Source organism: Haliotis rubra, unplaced genomic scaffold (genome assembly GCF_003918875.1).
Source record: "Haliotis rubra isolate DU_JTF1 unplaced genomic scaffold, ASM391887v1 Scf696, whole genome shotgun sequence".
Classification (NCBI taxonomy): domain Eukaryota; kingdom Metazoa; phylum Mollusca; class Gastropoda; order Lepetellida; family Haliotidae; genus Haliotis; species Haliotis rubra.
In genome coordinates, this window is record NW_025767408.1 from 157,030 (window position 1) to 184,787 (window position 27,758).

General features: G+C 41.5%; 1 long non-coding RNA gene across 1 annotated transcript; it reads right to left on the reverse strand.

The window, feature by feature from the left end:
* Positions 1-5,527: 5,527 nt before the first annotated feature.
* LOC124258524 lies at positions 5,528-27,368 on the reverse strand. Its single transcript, XR_006893610.1, has 3 exons — positions 27,309-27,368; positions 23,065-23,067; positions 5,528-5,577 (listed from the first exon to the last, which is right to left on the reverse strand). It is a non-coding gene; the product is annotated as an uncharacterized LOC124258524 (long non-coding RNA).
* Between the last annotated feature and the right edge of the window lie 390 nt (positions 27,369-27,758).

Sequence of the window (27,758 nt, forward strand, 5' to 3'; positions counted from 1 at the left end):
TGTATTACCTTGGAACATAACTACAGACAACCATTCTTCTTCACAACAGAACCTGCCCAGCCCAGTGTATTACCTTGGAACATAACTACAGACAACCATTCTTCTTCACAACAGAACCTATCCAGCCCGGTGCATTACCTTGGAACATAACTACAGACAACCATTCTTCTTCACAACAGAACCTGCCCCGCCCAGTGTATCACCTTGGGACTTAACTTCAGACAACCATTCTTCTTCACAACAGAACCTATCCAGCTCAGTATATTACCTTGGGACTTAACTTCAGACAGCCAGTCTTCTACGTCACAACAGAACCTATCCAGCCCGGTGCATTACCTTGGGACTTCACCATAGGTGCCGCATATTTGTTGCTGTGACTGCTGTGACTTGCTGACTGCTTCAATGGCATCACTTGAAACTGGTCTCATCTCATCACATCATGTTTGATGAGTGAGCTGGACTTCATGTCATGTGTATGAGTCATCTTTTGGCAAGAATTGTGTATTGTATGAAGAGCAGTAGGAGATTTTGAGTTGCAGTCATTTCATGGCATAGGGATTTCCATGACTGAGGAATCATGATGGCAGTCAGTGACTTGAAGAATCCATGGGTGTCCCTATATAAGGTGAAACTTGTGTAATGTGTTATCCTTTGTACATGACAGAGGAGTAGATACAGTGGCATGTTTGGATAATATCTGATTGACTGTTCCAGATAGGAGCAGCAATAATCCTGTGTGGTTTGTTGTGTTGTGCTCATGTCAGTCTTCAACTTTAACCATTATTTCAAAGCCTGCATGCATCAGGTAATCTGTTTCAGAACAGTGAACTCAGTGAGTAATTGTCCTATCCCAACGCTGAGGTACACTGGAAATGATGCCAAGAGAGAAGCAGACAAAGAAACCCTGACAGGCTTATGACCTTTTACAGCAATGGAGGCTAGACATTTTTACTTCTTCTGTTATGGTTGAAACTAAAACCGTTTAGTTAACAAATATTTTCATCTGAGTTTGAAGTAAAAAAGCCCAAGATCTTTTCATCGAGAAGGGTGCACCTCTGTCTTATAGGGTTGTCTTTTAATTGATCACATGTCCATTTTTTTGCCCAGTAGAGAGCTCACCTTTAAGGAATGTAGTATATTTTAGTTTTATTAGTGCCCTTGATGAATGCAAACAGTGTTAAAGTGTTACCTAAGCTGTACAAAAACAGTGTGGGTTGCTGTCCATATGGAGGTTGTGAATTGGAATTTTCATTCATATTTATTTCAAGCATGGAGTAGCTGCTTATCAAGGCATTATCTTGGAATCCAAGCTGTGTGCCCTTCGCAGACATATTGTGATCAAATGTTAGTCTTGTTTTGTTATTGAGATTTACTTTTAAATTTGTATGTTCTTAAATACATCACTGCAGTAAAGGCAGTAATGTAAATCCAGTGATAAAGACTCCTCTCTACTAGTCCTGTTATCAGTAACATTCACCATGGCAAAGCCATAATATTTGAGTTACAAATTTCATAAAGTGGACTGGAATTTATTTTGTTCCAATTTGGGGTAATATTTACTGCTGTGAGCTGTAGAATTGAGGCTAAATATTGGCATCTGAACTGGCCTCAATAAATCCCTATGTGTACATGATCTCTACCCCGATGATGACTTTGAATGATACATCAATTCATCAGCCCATAAGCTGTAAATATGCTGTATATACACTATAGCAATGTACCTTCCTTCGTTTCTACAATATTCACACATTGCAAACTTGTTCACTGTTGTAGAGTGCACAATAGATTTGTCAGGTTCAGCTAAATGCACCTTTATTGTCTTATTTTGAATATTTCTGAAGTGATATTAAAATCCTTAGAACCAGTTTTCCTTAGCTCTTAATTTAAATTGTATTCCTTGTAATGTAGTCTATTTTGCATGCAGTAAAATCCATGCATACAGATGTTACTGTTGAACTTATGCAAGGGAGATGATACAGGGCATTGTTCTGTGGCATATTTCATGTTAGTTTTGCAAAGACCTGTCATAGAAAGGATCAAAGTGCATTTTCATGGTAGCAGTTGAGTAGTTCCATTTCAAACAACATTGTCTGTTAGCCTAGCACAGCAGTTTCAGCACTAGTAAGCATTTTCAGTGGATATATCTAAGTTCTTTTATGTCAGACAGCCATAGCATAGAAATGAAAAATTAAGCCATTTTAATGATATTATGTACTTGTCATGAAGGTGCAATATATACTGAGGGAAACAAATAAGGGAACACCACTTCATGGAAGTGTTCCTTTATTTATTCTCAGATCTCCTCCTACAGCGCTATTCAAAGCTAGTGGTGAAAACTGGAAAATATTAAATGAATGCTTGAATTTTCCTGTGTTCCTTTATTTGTTTCTGTCAGTATATTTTAGGTTAATCCTGCTAACCACTCTAATGCTTTTCAAATTCTCCTGGTTCTACATTATCAAAGGTACATGTCATATATAGAGATTGAATCATATTGAACTGGTATAGTCAACATTAAATGAATGCACTCACAAATGTTCTTGCATGATTTACAGATTCTAAGCAAAAGACTTTCAGGTTGATATTTTCATGTTAATCATTTTTTGGAAATTTTGAGTATTTTGGGAGGAATATAAGAGTGTAAGATACATTTGGACCACAAGTTCAACTCTTTTATGAACAGAACTAGGAGATCTTGAAAACAAGGAAGAGTTTATATTGATGTAAGGAAAATGTTTCAATGACTGTTAAATTTGTTATCTGTTATTTATTATTTTGGATAATGATTTATCTAGTTGCATGTACATACCATTTAATGATTGTGTTATTATCTGTCTTCTGTTTTGATATTTGTATATAGCACAGATTACTATTATTTGTACTTTTAATGTGTACCAGCATGATTTTGTCATTTATATATGTACTATCATTTTCAAAGTAGAGATGTTTGAATTCTTTCTCCTTACAAGAAGTAAAATGAATATAATGGAAATATCTGTATGTGTAATGTTTTAACCTGTGTGTTTCTTTCAACAATTTTGACTGAATAAAATGCCATTACATGTGAATTCTATATTCTACTCATTGTAAATACATAAACTGAAGACAATAAATATAAATATTTAATGTTAATTTCATAAAATGTCTTGATTTTACTTCAGAAAGTGGAGGTGTAGTGTTGTGGAATTCAGAGTAGTTAAGCCTTTAGGGACCATTCATTATTTATGGCTAGGGGGGCGATGATGATTTGTATGGAGCAACATGTTCAATGTGAATGACCCTTAACCTAATTTTTACGCATAAACATTTAATATTCTTATGCACAAAATTGCTGAAACCAGACAAAAAACTCAATTTAACATATGCTTAAACCAGAATACATTGTCAGAGTCCCATCCCTGCCCACTTCCCTACCCTATGCCCACCTCACTTGATTGTCCCGGAGTACACACACAGAGGCAAGTAGTAACCTCCAGGGCCTAGATTTTCGAAGCCCTCTTAGTGCTAAGATAGTCGTAAGTTAATGTTAATGAATGGCACTTACGACTGTTAGCGTTAAGATTGTCGTAAGTTAATGTATGGCACTTACGACAATCTTAGCGCTAAGAGAGCCTCGAAAATCTAGGCCCTGTCTTTTTAACTTGATAACATTCATCACATACCTGTAGCAGTCACACCCATGTGAATAACATCAACAGACAGTTAATGGGGGAAGATGGATACACATCTAATGATTTTTTACCTCACAGATAAGATGCCACACATGCTCTTCTTGGCTGAAGGGTTATTCAATACTTTAAAGCAGTACCTGGACCACTATCTGAAATTAGACCCAATGACAAGTGAGCAACAGTGCTGACATCATCTGGAGATGTCTCCCACAAGGAACAGTCCCGTCAGTTTGGGCATCAAGCCTGCATCTCAAGCATGAGCAGTACAACACTCTGCAGCCTTAGTGTCAGGTGTGAAGATTTCATACGACAAGATGGGTATCCTTCACTTCAGAAACTACAAATAGCACCCGCTCAATGCAACAGGAGAGAAAATCCAAGTTGACTAACACAATAGCACTTACTGTCCTGGTAATCTGTATGTTTAATTTCATTCACAACAGAACGTGAAAACCAGAAAACGAAAATAATTTCTCCTGGACGTTTATCCCAATAAACTGTTTGCTGGACATGCTGGATGGCTTACTACAAGAAACAAAATACTTTCTACTGTGCAATTCCAGCGTGCGTTTGTTCATCACAATAGTGATCAAATAGTGACCATGCCAGGTATTTGCAGAACGGTGAGGGGACAGTGACCCACCTGTGGCACCTGTCACCAACAAATCCTAAAAGGGAAGTTGACTTGACGAAACAAGTAAGCATTTTGAAGTAAGCCAGAAGAAGGGATTGCGTGAGACATAATTTTCGTCAAAACAATCCTACCATAAAACTATTTGAAAGCTTTGCTGTGAGGTCTCAAAGGTTGTATAACTGACTGGAGTCCTGTTGATAAATGTGTTGGTAGAGAAAAATTGTTGTCTACTACATGTTATGAAACAGTAACCAAAAACATGGCAGTCTCCAACAATAATCATACAATGTGCACCATTGAGCGTAATCCTCAAGCATAAAAGGCGGCATTTAAACCTAAATGACTCACTCACTAAATGACAGCACGTTCGGCTAATGGCCCTCCCAACCTTCACCTCGATCAAGGATTTGAGAAGGCCAAGGACCGTTGTGTTGACATGACACTCACCATTGGATGCGTGGTTCCTGGAGCATTTCCTTGAAGCTGTCACTTGAAGGGGAGTCTTTGACTAATGTACATATTGACTGGAAATATACAACATAAGTTATAGGTATACCTGTTGAAATGAGTTACGTGTGACGGAACTGCTTTCAACAAATCAGTTACCTCGACACATCTGTCAAAGAAATTATTAACTTTGTACATATCATGTTCATTTCATCATAAAGCTGTCTGCTGTTATCTGAATGAATGATCATCAAGGCATTGGTGAATGTACCACACCCAATTAGGAAATGACATGATTGGTCTAACTGTCAAGCACGTTCTTTGTTGAAGATAAAGTAAAAAATGACAGTAAAGATTTTGAACTATAAAGTGTTTCAGATGTTTAACATCAATTGTTTCAAAGAAAAATCCTGCAATCGATTACCTATCTGAACACATGTTTCTTGTAAGATGCACATGTTTCATGTACATATCACACAACGCATTTCAATTAATGATCATTATCTGTTTGATTGCCCATGCAAACTACAAACCTTCTAGTAAAATACATGATGTTGAAGGATAGTCCTAATCACAGATTTCTCAAGATTTGTTTATGCTGAGAAATGGGATCGATCGACTTGACAATATTGTGTTTTTCTTTATAAGTTGAGATGATGACATTTGCTTGACAACGACATTAGAATCTATGTCTAAACGTCGCCATCCATAAATTATCACCATTCTTAATATGTGTTTCTTTGTTTGTTTGTTTAACAATCGTTCAGCAATAATACACCTATGTGGCAACGGTCTGTAATTAAACATCGTGTCTGGACCAGACAACTCAGTGATCAACATCATGAGCATTGATCTACGGAGCGTGGATACAATGACATGTTTAACCAAGTCAGCGAGCCTGACCACCCGATCCCGTTAGTTGCCTATTACGACCAGCTTAATTGGCTTGCTGGAGACAATCCCGGATCTTCACGCCTTGAAAGGATGTGAATTTTAAATGGGGACATATGTAGGCTAAAATGGCAGATTGACTTATCCGATTGACTTCTAACTGACTGGCGGTCCATCAAGTTTTACTTTCCTCCAAAATCAAAACACTCTGTGTCAATTAAAAAGGTCTCAAAATGGATGTAACAGGAAAGAGGACGAACTCTGCTGTTAAGCATACACCTTTAACTGGAGTGTAGGTGTCTTTGTAGGAAATGTATCAAGATTTGATAACCAAATACCAAATATGTTTGAGGTGTGTTTCAGAACATGCTATCAAATTGAAGAGCTGTGTTCCAAAACAACATGCTATCAAATTGAAGAGCTGTGTTTCAGAACATGCTATCAAATTGAAGATGTGTGTTCCAAAACAACATGCTATCAAATTGAAGAGCTGTGGTTCAGAACATGCTATCAAATTGAAGAGGTGTGTTCCAGAACAACATGCTATCAAATTGAAGAGGTGTGTTCCAGAACAACATGCTATCAAATTGAAGAGCTGTGTTTCAGAACATGCTATCAAATTGAAGAGGTGTGTGTGTTCAAATTGAAGAATAACATGCTATCAAATTGAAGAGCTGTGTTTCAGAACATGCTATCAAATTGAAGGTGTGTGTTCCAAAACAACATGCTATCAAATTGAAGAGCTGTGGTTCAGAACATGCTATCAAATTGAAGAGGTGTGTTCCAGAACAACATGCTATCAAATTGAAGAGGTGTGTTCCAGAACAACATGCTATCAAATTGAAGAGCTGTGTTTCAGAACATGCTATCAAATTGAAGAGGTGTGTTCCAGAATAACATGCTATCAAATTGAAGAGCTGTGTTTCAGAACATGCTATCAAATTGAAGAGGTGTTTTCCAGAATAACATGCTATCAAATTGTAGAGGTGTGTTCCAGAATAACATGCTATCAAATTGAAGAGGTGTGTTCCAGAACAACATGCTAGCAAATTTAAGCGGTCTATTCAAGATCCACACCCGAACGGTACATTATCTACGACGGACTGTGAGCAATGGCTCGAATAGAAAAAAAACTTTGCCTGGTATGATAGGCGCCACCTTCGTAGGCTGGATGTGGATCATAGTCCCAAAGTTGTTGCACGGACATTTCAGTGAAAATCTGAATGTAAGTGGACGTGAGTTGATGGTATGACACTAATAGTGTTATTTTGATAGTTGGAAAATAACAACAGAACCCATGGCCTTTGGCGGGTCGTGTGTTTGAGTTCTTAGACACAGGAGCACATCCATGACAAAGCCTTAAGGTGAGGGGGTCGTTAACATGTTAGTTGTCACTCAGCTGCCACGGCTTCCAAAATATCATATAAACAATGCAGAGAGGAATGCGGAAATGAAATTCTGGCCATAACTGACACATTTGATTAAGTATCGTGTCGTTCTATTGACAAAATGATGCATTATTAGGGTGGGTAGATCGCGGGATACGTTGTCGCTGTTGTGGGGGGCTTGGAAGGATGTGTGTGACGCTGAGTCCTAATGCGAGATATTTCTCCATGCGTAATAACTCAATGAACGTACGTGACCGGATTCGGTCATTTAGTCCACGAGGCATACATTTCTCTATACCTAGAAAGGCGTGTTTGACAGTCTGGATACCATAAGCCCTGCTTTCCATTGGAATAAGCCCCCAAGAACAAGGGTTATCCCCCAGAATGACGCTTTTTTGACACTGTGACGCTTATGAGAAAATCACTCCAATTGTCAATTGTACAGTCTACAGACTACAATGTTAGTCAACCGTCCACCTGACTGAACACGGGAAACCATGGTAAACGGCTAAGTAGGATAATGCATAGGATCTCATAATTGTCAATGTCAAGAAAAAGCTGGACATGTCTCAGAATGGGAAATAGAAGGAAGGGAATTGGTTATTTTGTGAATTATTGAACAATATTATTCTATGGATACGTCTGAGGACGATCTTCTTGGCCAAAATGCCTTGTTTTGACTTTGCGAATCCGAGCATAACTTCCGGTCCATTTGCATTAAGAAACGGATCAGCAGAAGGTGAGCACAATGGGTGCCCATTGACATGCCTAAACCCCTTGACTAAAATGTCCTACCACAATTTCGTATATACATTATCCAGCAAGTCAGACGGTAACCCAATTTTGTAACAAATGGTCATGAAGGACAGCCAACCCCCCAGCACACACACACACACGCACGCACACACACACACACACACACACACCCCCTCCCTCCCCAACCCAATCATCTTTTCTGTCTAAACTGTGTTCCAACGGAGCAGCTAGTAGCCCTACTCGTCTACTCGTCACCCAGACCACATATACCTTGTCCTGAAAACTATACACTTTTGGTTGAAGTAAACAAATTGTTTCCTGTAATTACCTGCAGAGCCAAACAATGTGCATAAACCCGATCGTTCTCTACTCTCTGTGGACCAAAACGGACTTGCACTTCCCGAGGGTTTATCAGCAATGGTTTATACAGGTTTGTCAGTTGTATCTCCTTATGTTGGGAACAATCTTCCTCTGAAAACCAGATGATACACGTAAATAAATACGTAAAAGGAGGTCAGGCATATTCAGGCTGGTTAGGTTCATGCAACCATCAATGAGGCTAGCAAGCAACCATTAATGTAACACCCTCCAACCATACATGCATACATACATACTAACATTTGTATAGCGCCGATATCCAGCTCAGCTCAGCTGCTCAAAGGCGCTTTGTTTTCAATGTAGACGCTCTGAAACATCAGTGAAGCCGCTCCCAGCCACCAATGTAGACACCCTGAAGAATCAGTGAAGCCACTCCCAACAACAATGTAGACGCCCTAAAGCATCAGTGAAGCCGCTCCCAGCCAACGATGTAGACGCCCTGAAGCATCATCAGTGAAGCCACTCCCAACTATCAATGTAGACACCCTGAAGCATCATCAGTGAAGCCACTCCCAACCATCAATGTAGACACCCTGAAGCATCATCAGTGAAGCCTCTCCCAACCATCAATGTAGACACCCTGAAGCATCATCAGTGAAGCCACTCCCCACTCCCAACTATCAATGTAGACATCCTGAAGCATCAGTGAAGCCGCTCCCAGCCAACGATGTAGACGCCCTGAAGCATCATCAGTGAAGCCACTCCCAACTATCAATGTAGACACCCTGAAGCATCAGTGAAGCCACTCCCAACTATCAATGTAGACACCCTGAAACATCAGTGAAGCCGCTCCCAGCCACCAATGTAGACACCCTGAAGAATCCGTGAAGCCACTCCCAACAACAATGTAGACGCCCTGAAGCATCAGTGAAGCCGCTCCCAGCCAACGATGTAGACGCCCTGAAGCATCAGTGAAGCCACTCCCAACAACAATGTAGACGCCCTGAAGCATCAGTGAAGCCACTCCCAGCCACAAATGTAGACACCCTGAAGCAACAGTGAAGCCACTCCCAGCCACCAATGCAGACACTCTGAAGCCTCAGTGAAGCTACTCCCAACCACCAATGCAGACATCGTGCACCCATCAATGTAGCTAGCAACCAACCATCAGGTAATCAGCTATCATCCATCAGTGTATCACCCTTCTACCATAAGAAAGTCAATGAACACAGTGAAAGTGAATGAACACAGCCTCCATCAACCAGGTAGCAATAACCATCCATAGAAATGGACAGAAACATTCTGTCAATGCAGACAGCTGCCATCCCTCAAGGTAGACAGCAACTAGTCATCAATGGAGAGAGCAACCAACTAGCGAGGTATCCAATGACTAGTCCTCAGTAGCAAATAATCAGTTAGTGGGAAGCCATCTACGAACCATACTAGCCACCAACTATCAGATCAAAGTAGCTAGCAGCATTCTGCTTCATGGTTTTTATAAAGTCCTGAGAGGTAAAGTAATTAGGATTTTCGTATTCATTTTCTCTCAAATTTACATTTGGAGCTTTGCATTATTCTTCTATGGCACGTGGTATTAATCGTTATCATTACTACAGCAGTTCTGCAATGTGAATCTGTTCAACTACGTCTTTCCATATTGTATACACCTGAAGATCGTAAACCACACCATGTACTAGGTTGAAAAGAGGTCTTACGGCCACAATGTTATTCTTGGCGACTGTCTCTTTAAAATACCATCAGAGGAGATAAAGCGGGTCGAGAAAACTGACAGCTGGCTACAAATATTTTGTACTGATGTAGAAAGCTTCCTGTTGGTGTTGTAAACGTCCCCTACAGAATAATGACACCATCATAATTTGCATAATTTGCCGGCCACACAGTCCTTTCTTCAAGAGACTGAAATCTGAAGGTGCCAAATCTGGTGAATTCGAAAGATGTCAAATGAGTTCAGTTGCATAGATATGCATTGCAGTATTGGCGGTAAGGCAAATAGTCATGATGGAACAACACGCCTTAGATCACTGTTAGATATTCCCACACTGTAGATGCCAGATTAGCAGGTAGGCTATCAATGGTCTGAACTTTCGGAAGATATTCAATCAGAAGGATTCCTGTTGAAAATCAGAAACCAATGGAAACATCTTCGAGAGGTGTTTCCAGTGCCTTGGCAGCTTTTTAGTGGCTGAACTGGTGAATCAAAGACTTTTCCATGGTTACGAATTAGCTTGCTTCAAAACGAAGTAAATTCTCACGAAAGATGATAAACCGGAAACGTATTTTATCAGGACTCAGAAACAACTGTCATGCCCACTTATAACTCAGTATGTTCTCAATTCTCTCATGAGCGATGGCAATCCTACTGAACATGTGTGGTGTGTTGTTAGTTGTTTATCATCCGGACTCACATCCTGTATTTTATTAACACTGGTGGTGTCAGCTGAAGGTTTTCTTGATCCTGGATCGTCATCCCACTTCTCCTCCTGAACTCCTGACGGCGTGAAGAAAGGAGAATCATTCTCTAAACTTGAATAACATATCTACATAAACGGCTGATGGTGTTGGACCCATTATCGGTGGTATTATTTGATTACAACACATATACTTTAATTTGTCATTAAGAAACTAAATCAGTTTTTGTTATGTAAGAGTTTTAAAACTTAAATAGCATGGTCCTGAAAATTTCCGTTTCAAGATAGAAACTTAGGTAAGAGGGTACAAAATTAGGTAAGAGGAGCTGTGAATTTTTATAGCTGTGAATTTTTATAGCTGTGGACTGAATTTGGTAAGGTACGGAATCTTAGATCATCTGGCGACTAATGTGGACGGATAAAATCTAGGATAGGTGAACGATATAGAATCGGTTTGAATGAAACCTATCTGCGTGCTTGTAGGAACCATATTCTAGATGATAATTTCTAGTTTAGTTTAGTTTAGCAAGTATACATTCCGAACTCTTGCTCTTAACGCATTTAGATAAATGTTCTTGAACACGTGATGCATCTAGAGTAGGCCAACCCTTAAGGAAAGTTCCCCATACATGTTCTTAAGCACGTACTGCGTTTAGAGTAGGCCATCCCTTCAAGAATATCCCCCATACATGTTCTTGAACACGTAATGCATCTAGAGTAGGCCACCCCTTAAGGAAAGTTCCCCATACATGTTCTTGAACACGTAATGCATCTAGAGTAGGCCATCCCTTAAGGAAAGTTCCCCATACATGTTCTTGAACACGTAATGCATCTAGAGTAGGCCATCCCTGTAGGAATATTTACAATACATGTTCTTGAACACGTAATGTATCTAGAGTAGGCCATCCCTTAAGGAAAAGTTCCCAATACATGTTCTTGAACACGTGATGCATCTAGTGTAGGCCATCCTATCAAGGAATATCCCCCATACATGTTCTTGAACATGTAATGCATCTAGAGTAGGCCACCCTGTAGGAAAGTTCCCCATATATCTTCTTGAACAGGTAATGCGAGAGTAGGTACACCTTAAGGAAAGTTCCCCATACATGTTCCTGAACACGTAATGCATCTAGAGTAGGCCAACCCTTAAGGAAAGTTCCCCATGCATGTTTTTGAACACGTAATGCGTTTAGAGTAGGCCATCCCTTCAAGAATATCCCCATACATGTTCTTGGACACGTAATGCATCTAGAGTAGGCCACCCCTTAAGGAAAGTTCCCCATACATGTTCTTGAACACGTACAGCGTTTAGAGTAGACCACCCCTTAAGGAAAGTTCCCCATACATGTTCTTGAACACGTAATGCATCTATAGTAGGCAAACCCTTAAGGAAAGTTCCCCATACATGTTCTTAAACACGTACTGCGTTTAGAGTAGGCCATCACTTCAAGAATATCCCCCATACATGTTCTTGAACGCGTAATGCATCTAGAGTAGACCACCCCTTAAGGAAAATCCCCCATACATGTTCTTGAACACGTAATGCGTTTAGAGTAGGCCATCAATTCAGGAATGTCCCCCATACATGTTCTTGAACACGTAATGCATCTTCAGTAGGCCAACCCTTAAGGAAAGTTCCCCATACATGTTCTTGAACACGTACTGCGTTTAGAGTAGGCCATCCCTTCAAGAATATCCCCCATACATGTTCTTGAACACGTAATGCATCTTCAGTAGGCCACCCCTTAAGGAAAGTTCCCCACACATGTTCTTGAACACGTAATGCATCTAGAGTAGGCCATCCCTTAAGGAAAGTTCCCCATACATGTTCTTGAACACGTAATGCATCTAGAGTAGGCCATCCCTGTAGGAACGTTTACAATACATGTTCTTGAACACGTAATGCATCTAGAGTAGGCCATCCCTGTAGAAACGCTTACAATACATGTTCTTAAGCACGTGATGCATCTAGTGTAGGCCATCCTATCAAGAATACTCCCCATACATGTTCTTGAACATGTAATGCATCTAGAGTAGGCCACCCCTGTAGGAAAGTTCCCGATATATCTTCCTGAACACGTAATGCATCTAGAGTAGGCCAACCCTTAAGGAAAGTTCCCCATGCATGTTTTTGAACACGTAATGCGTTTAGAGTAGGCCATCCCTTCAAGAATATCCCCATACATGTTCTTGGACACGTAATGCATCTAGAGTAGGCTATCCCTTAAGGAAAGTTCCCCATACATGTTCTTGAACACGTACAGCGTTTAGAGTAGACCACCCCTTAAGGAAAGTTCCCCATACATGTTCTTGAACACGTAATGCATCTATAGTAGGCAAACCCTTAAGGAAAGTTCCCCATACATGTTCTTCAACACGTACTGCGTTTAGAGTAGGCCATCAATTCAAGAATATCCCCCATACATGTTCTTGAACGAGTAATGCATCTAGAGTAGACCACCCCTTAAGGAAAATCCCCCATACATGTTCTTGAACACGTAATGCGTTTAGAGTAGGCCATCAATTCAGGAATATCCCCCATACATGTTCTTGAACACGTAATGCATCTAGAGTAGGCTATCCCTTAAGGAAAGTTCCCCATACATGTTCTTGAACACGTACAGCGTTTAGAGTAGACCACCCCTTAAGGAAAGTTCCCCATACATGTTCTTGAACACGTAATGCATCTATAGTAGGCCAAACCCTTAAGGAAAGTTCCCCATACATGTTCTTGAACACGTAATGCGTTTAGAGTAGGCCATCCCTTCAAGAATATCCCCCATACATGTTCTTGAACACGTAATGCATCTAGAGTAGGCCAACCCTTAAGGAAAGTTCCCCATACATGTTCTTGAACACGTAATGCATCTAGAGTAGGCCATCCCTTAAGGAATATCCCCCATACATGTTCTTGAACACGTAATGCATCTAGAGTAGGCCACCCCTTAAGGAAAATCCCCCATACATGTTCTTGAACACGTAATGCGTTTAGAGTAGGCCATCAATTCAAGAATATCCCCAATCCTGTTTAAGGACATACATGTTCTTGAACACGTAATGCATCTACAGTAGGCCACACCTTAAGGAAAGTTCCCCATACATGTTCCTGAACACGTAATGCATCTAGAGTAGGCCAACCCTTAAGGAAAGTTCCCCATGCATGTTTTTGAACACGTAATGCGTTTAGAGTAGGCCATCCCTTCAAGAATATCCCCATACATGTTCTTGAACACGTAATGCGTTTAGAGTAGGCCATCAATTCAAGAATATCCCCCATACATGTTCTTGAACACGTAATGCGTTTAGAGTAGACCATCCCTTCAAGAATATCCCCATACATGTTCTTGGACACGTAATGCATCTAGAGTAGGCCACCCCTTAAGGAAAATTCCCCATACATGTTCTTGAACACGTCCAGCGTTTAGAGTAGACCACCCCTTAAGGAAAGTTCCCCATACATGTTCTTGAACACGTAATGCATCTATAGTAGGCAAACCCTTAAGGAAAGTTCCCCATACATGTTCTTAAACACGTACTGCGTTTAGAGTAGGCCATCCCTTCAAGAATATCCCCCATACATGTTCTTGAACACGTAATGCATCTTCAGTAGGCCAACCCTTAAGGAAAGTTCCCCATACATGTTCTTGAACACGTAATGCATCTAGAGTAGGCCATCCCTTAAGGAATATCCCCAATACATGTTCTTGAACACGTAATGCATCTAGAGTAGGCCACCCCTTAAGGAAAATCCCCCATACATGTTCTTGAACACTTAATGCGTTTAGAGTAGGCCATCAATTCAAGAATATCCCCCATACATGTTCTTGAAAACGTAATGCATCTTCAGTAGGCCACCCCTTAAGGAAAGTTCCCCATAAATGTTCTTGAACACGTAATGCATCTAGAGTAGGCCATCCCTTAAGGAATAGGCCATCCCTTAAGGAATAAATACATGTTCTTGAACACGTAATGCATCTTCAGTAGGCCATCCCTGTAGGAACGTTTACAATACATGTTCCTGAACACGTAATGCATCTAGAGTAGGCCATCCCTGTAGGAACGTTTACAATACATGTTCTTGAACACGTAATGCATCTAGAGTAGGCCATCCCTGTAGGAACGTTTACAATACATGTTCCTGAACACGTAATGCATCTAGAGTAGGCCATCCCTGTAGGAACGTTTACAATACATGTTCCTGAACACGTATTGCATCTAGAGTAGGCCATCCCTGTAGAAACGTTTACAATACATGTTCCTGAACACGTAATGCATCTAGAGTAGGCCATCCCTGTAGGAACGTTTACAATACATGAGCTTGAACACGAAGGTAGAACATATAGGTAGAATCATAACTAGTAGCAAACTTTACTCATTTTCTCCCGGCAATTGTTTTTACAGATGAGTATGTGAACGTCGTATATTTGAGTTACAACGTCAGGTGCCCTATGAACGTGTTCTATCTCGGCCACCTCAGGCTAATGTACGTTTATATCATAAGGAAAGCACGACGAGCAATATATTTCAGTCGGGTTTGTGTTTATAGAACAGATGGTCTTTATCGCATGTCTTGTGACAGCATGATATATGTATGGAAGCGATGTGATATTATTACTGTGAAGTACATGCGTCTTGGGCCATCAATCACACACTCGTTATTCACAGGAGTCTCTGAAGCACGATGGACGCTCCACGCTGACGTATTCTGGCGGTGTCGATGACGTGACGGGAGAGGCGGAGATTACCACCCCAGGGCCAGGGTAGTAAGCCTTTAAACGTATTTCATTGGCCAGAGTTTCCAGGGCATGCGCAAATGAAACTGGTCCGATTACGAGGTTTACTGGTAAACAAGTAAAAGTTGTTTGTACACCGCGGTTGGAAGTAATCTCATTTTGAATAAGCAAATGGGTTGAAATATGATGGAGACGTCATCGCGATATGCGGCACTTGCCAAAACACAAAACAACATCACGATTGAGACCACTTTGTCCCTATCTTTACCCGGACTCCACCTTCCTCAAATGTTAATCTGGAACAGGAATGGAACATCACGTGAGACAAACCTTCGAGGAAAAAGGACATCTCAAATTAAGACCATGACCATACGAATATTGGCTAAATGAAAACATGAACAGCATCTATAATAATCGGAGTGGGCCCTGACTAATTTGGCTATATAAATATCAGCAAGATATCATGCTAAAATTGCGTTAGCCTGATTGAGGAAAGTCTGTCTCTCATAGCCGCTGTTCCTCGTACCTTGTCTTGATTGGACACCGGGTGTCCCTGCCTGGGTTATCTCTTATTACGGTTACCTTACTCTTTATGGCCGCGCATATGAATTAACATACACTGAATTTGTGGTGCGTTCGCTAGGTACTGGTATCATCGCTATTTGATAGTGATTAATGAACACGTGCTCATGAAACAGTCGGAACTGTACAATTAACTCTGCTTTTAACAGAGATTTCTTATGGACGTCGACAGTTTTTGTTTATTTCAGAGAGACATTTCGACATTTATTTCAGAGAGATCTTGACCTAGCTGTGCGTATGGCATGACAAGATTGACGACAATATATACCCATTACCGTCGTCCTGTGCACTGTAGAAAAGCGAGGCAGGGCTGAACAACATTGTGACGGACAGTAGATGGATGGGTGGGTTCTTAACTGATAGTTTCTAGTGTATCTTTTCATGACCAACCCTGAAGCACCTGTTACATGGCTCCTCGACTTGTGGCATGTGACTTGTGTGTTCAAAATATGCTCATCCAGCAGTGAATGGGTACCCGGCAGGATGGTCATGTGGTCAACGTAGCGCCTCACCAAGCAGTTTGGTTTGTGTACTCCCACACAGCTGAGATTGAAACTCGAGTGCAGACTGATCCTCTGCCCGGGGTAACAATGGCCTCTCATCCTATTAGCATTCACTTGGGGTATGGAATCTGGTGCACAATAGTCGTGTTCTAGCTATTATTACTATCGGTATGATTTAATCGTTTTGAAATATGTACACGCATTGGGAGTAAACATTGTGTGTGGATGTTGGAGGTCGATTTCGAGCGCCGTAATGTGTGGCGTTCATGCGACACAGGTTTCAATTAATGAGGGGTCATTTACGGGGTGAACACTACGATCCCACACATTTATATTGGCTGTTGATATTCAAGGTCGCATTTTCAAGAATGACTTTGCATTGCGAGTAGTGATCAGTCGCGTCTCGAGTTCTGACTTCTCGTCGTACGTAACTTAATGTTAGCTTGCCATCGGATTCGTGATGAATCAAACATGCGAGCGAGTAAATGCCACACTGCTAGACTCATAACTGGCCAAATATAGTAGGGGCATTAACTGTTGCCCAACTTTATAATTCTATATGTTCATCCTTGGCCGACAAGAAACCGCTCTGAATTGGAGATCTAATTAAATATGCAAGCTGACGTCCCCAAAATTATGTGGACAGTCGAATATGAGTATCCTTTTTCCAGCTATAAACAACAGATATGTTAAACAACACAGTACGACTGTAATGCTTAGGAAATATATACGTGTCGGCACTTCCATTTGTATACATTTGTATATTCAATACATGGGCGGATCCAGGAATTTTGAAAAGGGGAGAAAAAGAGACCGTTTATTGATGCGCCATTTCTGACCACGGGATGAGGACATCCTGGTCACTCCCCCCGAGATGTTCACAGCCTGGTACAGGTGTGTCCAGTCCACTCCTAGCATCTTAATCATCACAGCCATTCGGTGATCACGTGATCAGCTCCCCTCACTACCTTTAACTGCGACGTGACCAGTCCGGATACGACTTCCCGTATACTACGTGTACGTGCAGTAAACAACCTGTCGTACAACGTCTGTGTTGTCTCCATTATCTGAAACCTTATGATCCTTATGACGACGTGGGTCGTGCAGAATGACGTGGACGAGTGACACAAGTTCAAAGCCCAACAAAGGGTTTCACAATTACTGCGTTCAGATAAAGTCGTTAATCAAGACGTACCATGCACTTTTCTTTCCATCCGTCGGTACACTATCCTTTGTATTTGAACGCTTTGGAGAATCTTTTCGACATTTTTGCTACATGAATCTTGCTGCGGTAAAGCTTTACTTTTATTGACTGATTAAGAAGCAGACGTTCTCCCCCAATACTTTATCAATAATGCAAATGTTTTGAAGTCTGATTTAATGTTAATATATATATATATATTTAGTAGGATATTTGGACAAGTGAGTTGTATTTCACTGATACCAGGTCCAAAAAAGTGGAAGAGGTATGATTTACATAATTGCATTGAAAATAGTGTTATGGTATAGTTAGGAATTGGGCTATGATTTATGGTTACAATTGATTATGCGTTTCTCGTTGTCCTCTCAAATATATGACCGCCTCTGTGGTGTAGTGGTTAGAGAGCCCGCCCGGAGAGCGGGAGGTCGCGGGTTCGATCCCCGACCGCGTCATACCAAAAGACGTTAAAATATGGTACTTGTTGGTCCCTGCCTGGCGCTCAGCAGTAATGGGTACAACAAGGACTGGTCGGCTCGGAGTCAGTATAATGTGTCTGAGTGGGGTAGTCATGCTTCACTGCGGCATGGTATCTCAGTGGGCTAGCACTATAAAACCAGCTTCAGTCTGGGCTAGTACAAGCAGCCGCACATACATATGAGCAAAATACTCTCAAGCACGGCGTTAAACCCAATTTCACCTCACCTCACCTCAAATATATATATAATTAAAACTATGTAATCATCATTCAGGGTTTACTTGGTGTTTAAGGACATCAAGCAACTTTACCACTTGCAATTCCATTTCAAGCAAAGAAATGATAATGTTTTGCCTCCTTTGTCATTTTTAACATCTTTTGTTTCAAAGTGTGGCAATTCGAGATAGGAAATTCAATATTTAATGTAAAGGGTCGTTGGAGGCCCTGTCTGGCACCCCGCGCCACCAGGTGTCCTGATCAACTCGCTTCAAAGGGTGACTCAAAAACACATGGATACATATTGTGAAACTCATTCAGTATGCTGCATTGTGAGAGCACTGAAATGTAGCCTGTGGCAGAGAGGTGTTGTGTGAAGTGGCAGGGCGCATTTATCACTCACACCAATCTGCTTCAGGTGCACCTACACATCTGCATCACTCCCTCCCCCAGTAGGTAGGGGAGACACCGCAATATATACATAGCTGCCTCCCGCCAGCAGGTAGTTACTTGTTATCACCTCGTTGGGGGCACTCATCCGGAACATACGACGCTCTGGTGATGGATTACCGCCGTCCAAATTCACGTCATCTGTCTACTTTATGAAGGGGAAGAATACACGCGGAAATCGGGAGGCAGTACAAGCCAAGCACTCGGTCAGTTGGCGGGGTGCTATTTAAATAGTGCTGCTACCTACCTCGACCAGACACATTTGTCCATCACTGCTGAGTAAACCATACCTGCTCGTATAAACCATGACTCTCAACATGGCTCTGTGTCTGTCGCTCTGCCTAGCCTCACTGGTCGCCGTTCTAGGCAAACAGGACTCACCCCCATCTATCATCACTATATTATCAATGGCAACGTGCAAGTCAACCTGCAAAAGCGGCTCATGTGAACAGCAGATTGGAACAGCTCTACCTAATTTTGTCAAATGTGAATGTAATCCAGGCTGGCAGGGCGACAAATGTGACATCCCGTCGGATCTGGGTATTCTTAAGGTGTTGGGGTTCCCCACTCTCCACCCCTTTCCGGGTGCTGCTACCGACGCCGACTTTGCCCGCATCGCCGAGAGGGCCCGCAACCATGAAGCCTCCTGCGCGGGCAACTTCGTGTGCAACAACGGCGGCTACTGCACCGGCACCCTTCATACAGGTTTCAGGTGCAAATGCCTGGAGCCGTACACCGGCACGTTCTGTAACGAACTTTGTGAGAAGAAGTGCCTCAACGGTGGCGAGTGTTTCAGGGAGACGAAGTTCATAAACGGAACAATGGATATCAATAAAGTATGCAAGTGCCCGAGACGGTATCAGGGAGAATACTGCGAGCACAAACTCGGTTTCTGAGTGTTCATCGCGTCTTGTATGTACTTCACAGTCCCGTGTCCCGACGTTTTGCTACCTCATACCGCGCTGTCTCGCTGACGTCCCCGCCGCCACCAACGGTGCCACTGGTTCCTGGAGCCTGCCGGGGAGGTCTTCTACCGTGCTCAAGCTTCAGGCAAGGATCTACACTGGTGGCACACACAATGTAACATTCCAAAGAACAATCTCATATTTAACTGTGTTCTGAGAAACGGAGAACTCCTCATACTCCGATGTCCGACGTATTTATGGTTCAGCAGGTACTTGTAATGGTTGTGTGTGAAATAATCTCCAATCTCGTGAACATGATATCATTGTGGAAGAAGTATGTTAAATATATCAGAACTTTAACGCAACTTTTTAAGACGGCGAAGTGGTTATGGTCACGTTGAGCAACAAATCTAAATCATGCTATTACCCAGTAACATGCTAAATATTTTCGTCTTTAAACTTAATTTCCTGATTTCATGCTAAGAACAAAGTTCAGTTTATTATCCTTTTTTCCTAACTACGGTGCCAAGGCCGCCAACCATGAAGACAAGGAATGTTATTGGTAACTGTTCCTTCAAAACCGCGTCCATATAACCAGGGATAATCACAACTCAAATCTGGAATACTTACAAAGCATAGGTGTAACACACATTTCAAGATGCCAGCGCAAATTTATTATTGTCAGACACATTCATTTCCACACATATGTCGCCTACGAGCGTTGGCATGTTTCAGAAAGCAATATATTTGTACGTTTTTCAGTTTAGTTTGAAATAGTATCTGTAAGTGCATGTCAGAACTGAAATCTGTAACGTATTCGAGTAACAGTTTCTCTGGTAACATAGTAAAGATATGGTCTGATCACTGTGTGAACAAAACAAAGTAAGATGTTGACAGAAGACTTCATTTCGTGTGTATGTTTCATATTTCATTGTCCAAAATGCATTGTTTTGTGCGTGTGTGCGAAGCTACCTTTGTTTCCAACTCAGGTACAATACTACAGTTTACAAACAAAGCAGGACTTTAAGAATACGTGTTTCTCGTTTGTCTTTATGCAATGATACTTAATTTAAAACTATTTTCAACAATCAGTCGTTCACTGTTATATTAGTTTGTGATTGTTCCTGTCAAGATATATTTATGTAAAAATACATTTCTTAATTCTCTTCCTGTCCCTTGTATTAGAAAGTATATATTTGTCATTAAGGCGTCTTGGCACGTCACTGCAATTAGTACAGTGTGCGCTGAAGTTGAAATAGTTTATTTATGGGTATCGTTATCATTGTGCATACCTCATTTACATCGTGTTTTCTACCTCATCAGTGTAAATATACAATTATTTTCAAATATGATGTTTCATACAACTGATTAAAACGAAACAAGTGTTTTGATTTATCTGCTTTGTATTTTATTATTATTATTATCGGGAAAATATGCCGACTTCAGAACACCCTGGGAATTAGAAGACACATCTACTCTCCGTTTAAAACACAATAGACATCAAATATATGTTATTGATAGTCTACGATGTTTCAGGTTTCGATCAACCATTTTTATGGTTTGTGGTTTGTGCACTAATCACTAGGGTTGGAACGGTACGCTCTTACCACGGTACGGTTCGTCTTGCGCTACAAGGCCTTCGGTTCAGTCTGTTTCAGTTCGGTATATGAGATATGATCATAATTCGCAAAAGAAAAGAAACGCATAGATTTTCACAAAATGATTCGATTTCTTAACATTTTAGAAAAGGTTTTAAAAGGTTAATAAAACATTAAACCAAATAAAGACATTTTTGGATTGCACTACGGTATACCCAACCGAAGGCAAAATACAGCGGTTCCACTAATACCGCGGTGTACCGTTTCACCTCTACTAATCATGTTATATTGAGACTGGTTTAAGTGTAAGATAAAATATTATGGATGTCAGCTTCTTCTTTATTGAGAGAGACTGGTTTAAATACGACCACGAAATGAACTGTGAATTAAGGTAGTCCTGGTGTGTCCCAGGCAAAGAAGGTGGCTGTCATAAAAAGCGAAAAAGGGCGCCGGTGTACTGCCGCACGACACGAACGGCGATAGAAGTGCCTAGACGGCTGACATTTTAATCGATTTCCACACTATGCTGAACCAGGTAGATTCTATCACAGGCTAGCTGGAGGTTAAATTGTCAAGGTGGACAAAACTGCCACAGATGCCAGTGACTTTGCTCCTTTCTGATGAGGGGCAGGAAATGAGTTTATATGCTGGTTGTGCAGCACGCCACACCCTGCACGTCAACCAACTATATATTACAACGCCGGGTAGGTAGGCTGGGGGTGGGTTCTTCTTGTATATTACAATGCCGGGTAGGTAGGCTGGGGGTGGGTTCTTCTTGTATATTACAACGCCGGGTAGGTAGGCTGGGGGTGGGTTCTTCTTGTATATTACAACGCCGGGTAGGTAGGCTGGGGGTGGGTTCTTCTTGTATATTACAACGCCGGGTAGGTAGGCTGGGGGTGGGTTTATTTGGTAACCCAAGTTTTGGTAAGAGTTCTGGGTAAAGGGAAAATTCAAATTGAGCTCATTACAAAAAGGTGTCCAATTACTGTAGGCTGAAATCCGCTAAACACAAAAATATATTCGGAGATGCTCGTGTTTCCGTACATTTTCATATTGATGGTTCCTCCTCCGCAGTCAAGATGTCCAACAAAAACGTGGATTATTGATCTATGTGAGACTGACGGTACTTACTTCCGCCTAAGCTGATTAGAATAACGTCTTCACATTGTAAACTATTATGGAACGCTTGTCATCTTAAACGTGCGAAGCTTAACGCTTAGCGGTGATATGATTGTCTGTAATGCTCTACATAGCGACAGTGATGTGATTGTCTGTAATGCTCTACATAGCGACAGTGATGTGATTGTCTGTAATGCTCTACATAGCGACAGTGATGTGATTGTCTGTAATGCTCTACATAGCGACAGTGATGTGATTGTCTGTAATGCTCTACATAGCGACAGTGATGTGATTGTCTGTAATGCTCTACATAGCGACAGTGATGTGATTGTCTGTAATGCTCTACATAGCGACAGTGATGTGATTGTCTGTAATGCTCTACATAGCGACAGTGATGTGATTGTCTGTAATGCTCTACATAGCGACAGAAATGTCACAACACCAGCACATGACGGAAGAAGCCTTGGGCCACAATTAATGGTGTTCTTATATTCTTATAGATGAAACCTTCTAATCTGCCTCACTCTCGTAAAACGGAACAGCTCCTGTCAACTACGTACAACTCCAAGTTAGAGAACGCTTGTATTCCACCTATCGGAGCCAGCAAGCAAACTATAATATATCACCTTCTCATGATAAAAGTGAGAAATATGTCAAACGAGGTTCCTTTTTCAAACATTTAGGACACTTTATTCACACTCCATTTGGGTAAATACATTATATACTACCCATCAAAAGTTAGGACTCACTTAAAGCACTCACCATATGTTATGTGGTTACATCGAAGATGAATTTCTCCACTAACTTTGGGGAACCAACTGCAAACTTTATGCAGATGAATTGCACGAGGATCATGCATTAAATTGCTAAAAAGCATGTGCAAATATCGTGCATGTGAACAGCTGTGTTGTGGTGTAAAATTTTGTTAAAAATTCGCCAATTTTCAACCAGTTTCATCATTTTTTAACCCATGACAATACTCTTTTCAACGTTACGAATTTGTTTTACAATACATCAGTTCATGTGTAAACAGTACCTTTAAACGGTATGGAAAATTTTGCAAAATCTAGTTTAGAAGAGTTGACTTAAGTAAGTGGCTACATTTACACTAGTGAGTCTAAACTTTTGATGGGTAGTATATTACTGATGTAGACATTACAGTCGACACTGAAATCTGAGTTTTCATAATTCGATACTCCTACGATTACATTACATCGATGTAACATATGTCTCGTTGAGGACAGTGTTATAACTCTTTGAGTGACAATAAGACGTTGGAGAGATGAACAGGGGTGGGGGTAGTTCTGATGATGTACAAGTTCTATATTACAATATACGCGACGTTTCGATGTAGATGCTAAATCCTTCATCAAGCAAGTGATGCGTTTCTTGATAACGATGTTAGTATATCCGCTGAAACGTCGCATATATTGTAATAAAGGCGTTGTATGTCAATAGAACTACCCCCTTGTTCAACCCTGTTATATACTAAGCAGCAAAAGAAACTTCAGTTTGGAATTTTCCTTCGCAGAAATGGATAACTGTAAACTCATTTAATGTTTTGATTGTATATTTTTGACAGCATCTCCAACTTTACCTGAGCAAAGACATTCCTTCCCAAACTCAGAATTGAACCCAGGAAATGGTCTCAAAAACGCAACCTGATCTCGGAGATGGTACGGTGTTCTCCATGTTTTTCATGCAACTCATGCTGCACGTGCTTTTCACAAGGACCAGCCCTATAAAATGCACCCCAAAACCTGGTTAAAACATTCACATTACAACGTCAGCAGGATGCCCTTTCTCACGACAGCTCAGAGGAACCAGGCGCTAGGAAGACTTGAAGCTGGCCACACTGCACAAGCCTTTGCCAATCACTTCCAGGTCAACGTTCGGACCATCTACAGGCTGCAGCAACGTTTCCGGGCTACCAACACCACAAATGATCGCCCCCGTACTGGCAGACCAAGGGTCACCACAAGACAACAACACCGCCATGTTGTGCGACAGCATGTACATAATCCCTTTACGCAGGCATCCGAAACAGCACGCCAGACAGTGGGAACACACGGAAGACCAATCAGTACTGATACACTACGCCGACGTCTTAACAGTGGGAACCTCCATTGCTGTAGACCTTACCGTGGACCTACCCTCTCCCCTCGTCATCGGCTTGAACGTCTACAGTTTCCCCGAAAACACCAAAACTGGCGATACAGACATTGGAGAACTGTTCTGTTCACAGATGAGAGTCGGTACTGCGTATCAACTGCAGATGGCAGAACAAGAATATGGCGACGACGTGGCCAGCGTTACTCAGACCATTGTGTTATGGAAAGAGACTCATGGGGAGGTGCAAGCATCATGGTATGGGGTGGAATAGGCCTGAACCAGAGAGTGGGTCCTGTGGTGTTCCAGAACGTTGGTCCAGGGAGAGGAGGCGGCATCACTGCGGTGCGCTACATCGACCAACCTCTCAGACCCCACGTCATACACATTCCGCACGTCACCGGAACAACATTTCCCAGCATGATAACGCCCGGGCCCATACTGCCAGAACTAACACGGGACTTCCTACAGCAGAACGGTGTCAACATTATGCAGTGGTCAGACCTTAGTCCTGATTTAAACCCAATTGAACATCTTTGGGGTGAAATTCAGAGGAGACTGAATAATGTCATACCAAGGCCGAACACAGCCGATTTATTGCGCCAGGCCTTTCTCAGAGTGTGGTTCCTGGTGCCAATGGCCTTCATCAATCGATTGGTGCACTCCATGCATAGAAGCTGTGCTGCAGTTATTGCTGCTTGTGGTGGTCACACTAGATACTGAAGTCAAGAGTCCAAATGGACTGCAAACGTTCACGTAATGTCTTGAAATTGTGCTGAGTTATTCATTGATGTGTCAAGATATTGTACAAAAAATGGTTTTGATCCGCTTATGTCCATTTCTGATTAATGATTTGATTACAGTGCCTATCTAATTTTGAATTCGTACTGACGCTTTTTGCTGCTGAGTATGGTTTTATATTGGTGGATAGATTCTTCGACCATGTAGAACTGCCCGCCCTCTACGGCAAGGTTATGGTTGCAACACCACAACGTTGACGGACCGGACGAAAGAGATGTTTGGGACGAGATGGATGGACGTCTACGCCGTCTTCCTCATCCGCCAGATAACGTCCTTGACCTTTCAACAGAACTTGAGAGAATCTAGTGTGACATGATTCACTTGAATGCGTCGTCGATGCACTGCTGTTTTCAATGCCGATGGTGGATCGTTATTGAGCTGACATGGTCGTTTGAACTCGTCGTAGATTATCGCTGGATCCCTCCATTAAAGTTTATATGTACCTTTGACATTGTTATATTCTACAGATGGGTCTGTTGTATTCTCTTTTTAAATGCCTTGGAGAAAAACCTTTTTTCATAATTCCACTCTGACTAGATTCCCTGTCGTAAGGGTCAGTCAAGCAACATGTATACGTGTTTGCATATGCCATTCAACCTCGCAATCAAAGGTTATAATCTGATCTCTTCTGATCTCAGCAATATTTAAACTTTAGACGGCGCTCTGGATATACTCGTACATGGAAGAGCTAAACAACTGATTGAAAATCACGATCATCGATCTACACAATGGAGATACCAAAGCATGCATTAATCACGTCAGCACGATTGACCGACCATCCGATCCCATTAGTCGCCTTGTACGGCAAACCTCCATGTTGAAGGACAAGAGTAACGAGGATCTTTGCTGGGTATCATATGTTTGGCTCTACCTGTGGTTCAACATTAGTTCGCATACCGTACACGGTACAGTCGTGTCCACTAACTCGACAGTCAGCTCAACTGTGTTGTTTCAAATACAAGCTCGTCAGTGTCCAGTATGTGGGCATTCAGTGAACATTTTAGAAACCGATGATCTCCCATAAGGTTGACTTATCAACGTAGTACTAGGTTTCATGTTAGTGAGCGTACAAGCGTTAAGAACGTTTGCATGTCATATGCACGTTTTCTATCAAGATATTTTTTAAACAAATATATTGGTTAAGACAAAGTAAACACTTGCTTTAAATAACAGGGCCACAGTATAGAATGTATATTTACATTGGCGTTGGCACCTGACAAGTAACTTCTGCCACTTACGCCTATCTTAGCGCTAAGAGAGCTTCGAAAATCTAGGCCTATATTTTCGAACCTCTCTTAGCGCTAAGATAGTCGTAAGTTAATGTTAATGTATGTCACTTACGACTATCTTAGCGCTAAGAGGGCTTCGCAAATCTAGTGTCTTAAAAGTACGTGTAACTCGCAAACAATGACGTTCATGCAGTTTGTCTTCCGTTATCGGTCAAATTAGAAATGTTTTTGTTCAGATAGCAGCGAATATGATAGGAGTAAGTGAGAAAACATAATTACGGAATCATACTTGCATCAACTCAGCCTTCAGCAGCATTCAGGTAACGTCAGTAGTTGCAAGAACATGTGGCCTCATACAGCCTCCTATAGCACACAGTAAAACACTGAAACACACCAACAGTTCCAGTTTGAGGTCAAGGAAACACAAAATGTATTTACTAATCAATAGGCACAAGTTCAGGAATTTAACACAAAAACAGCGTAATCACCATCTCCCACCACTGGACACATTAGAGCTGTGATTCTCCATACAGTAATGAATAGAAGGAGGTGAAACAGAGTCTCATAAAATCTTGTGAACTAAATATACACACAAAGCCCCTTATCTAGAAAAAGTATATTATGGCTCTTTCTTCGAACTCAGTCTTCAGTAACTTCATGTAATTTCAGTAGCTTTTGGAAATACTTGTCCCCGTTCAGACGCAAGCACTGCGTAATATATCATCGATAAAGGACTATAACTGTGTCTGCTCAAAGCAAAAGATTGGCTGGCTTGTTGATTAACGCACTCAACAATATTCCAGCTATATGGCGGCGGTCTGTAAATAAGCAAGTCTGGGCCAGACAATACAGGGATCAACAGCATGAGCATCGATCTCCGCAATTGGGATACGATGACATTTGTCAACCAAGTCAGTGAGCCTGACCACCCAATCCCGTTAGTCGACTCTTATGACAAGCATGGGTTACTGATGACCAATTCTAACCCGGATCTTCGCGGGTTTCAAGACAACAGAGCACCATGTGACAAGTGATGTAACTCTGGAACATACTAATTTATGGCACCAATTTTCCAACACTGTTTTGATAGTTATCTCTCATTTTCGCTTGCAAAGCGCCATAGCTCCCTAAGCATGAATCTAAGACCCCGGTTTTCTGAATCATTTTTGTTAGTTTGTTACATTTCAGGTCTCTCACCGTGAAGGAGATATATTGAATACGAAGTTCTTAAGATATGTTAAACAGTCAAACAAAGTATACTTGTTTACGCACAAGACAAATTCATAAGTTTGTTATTGGT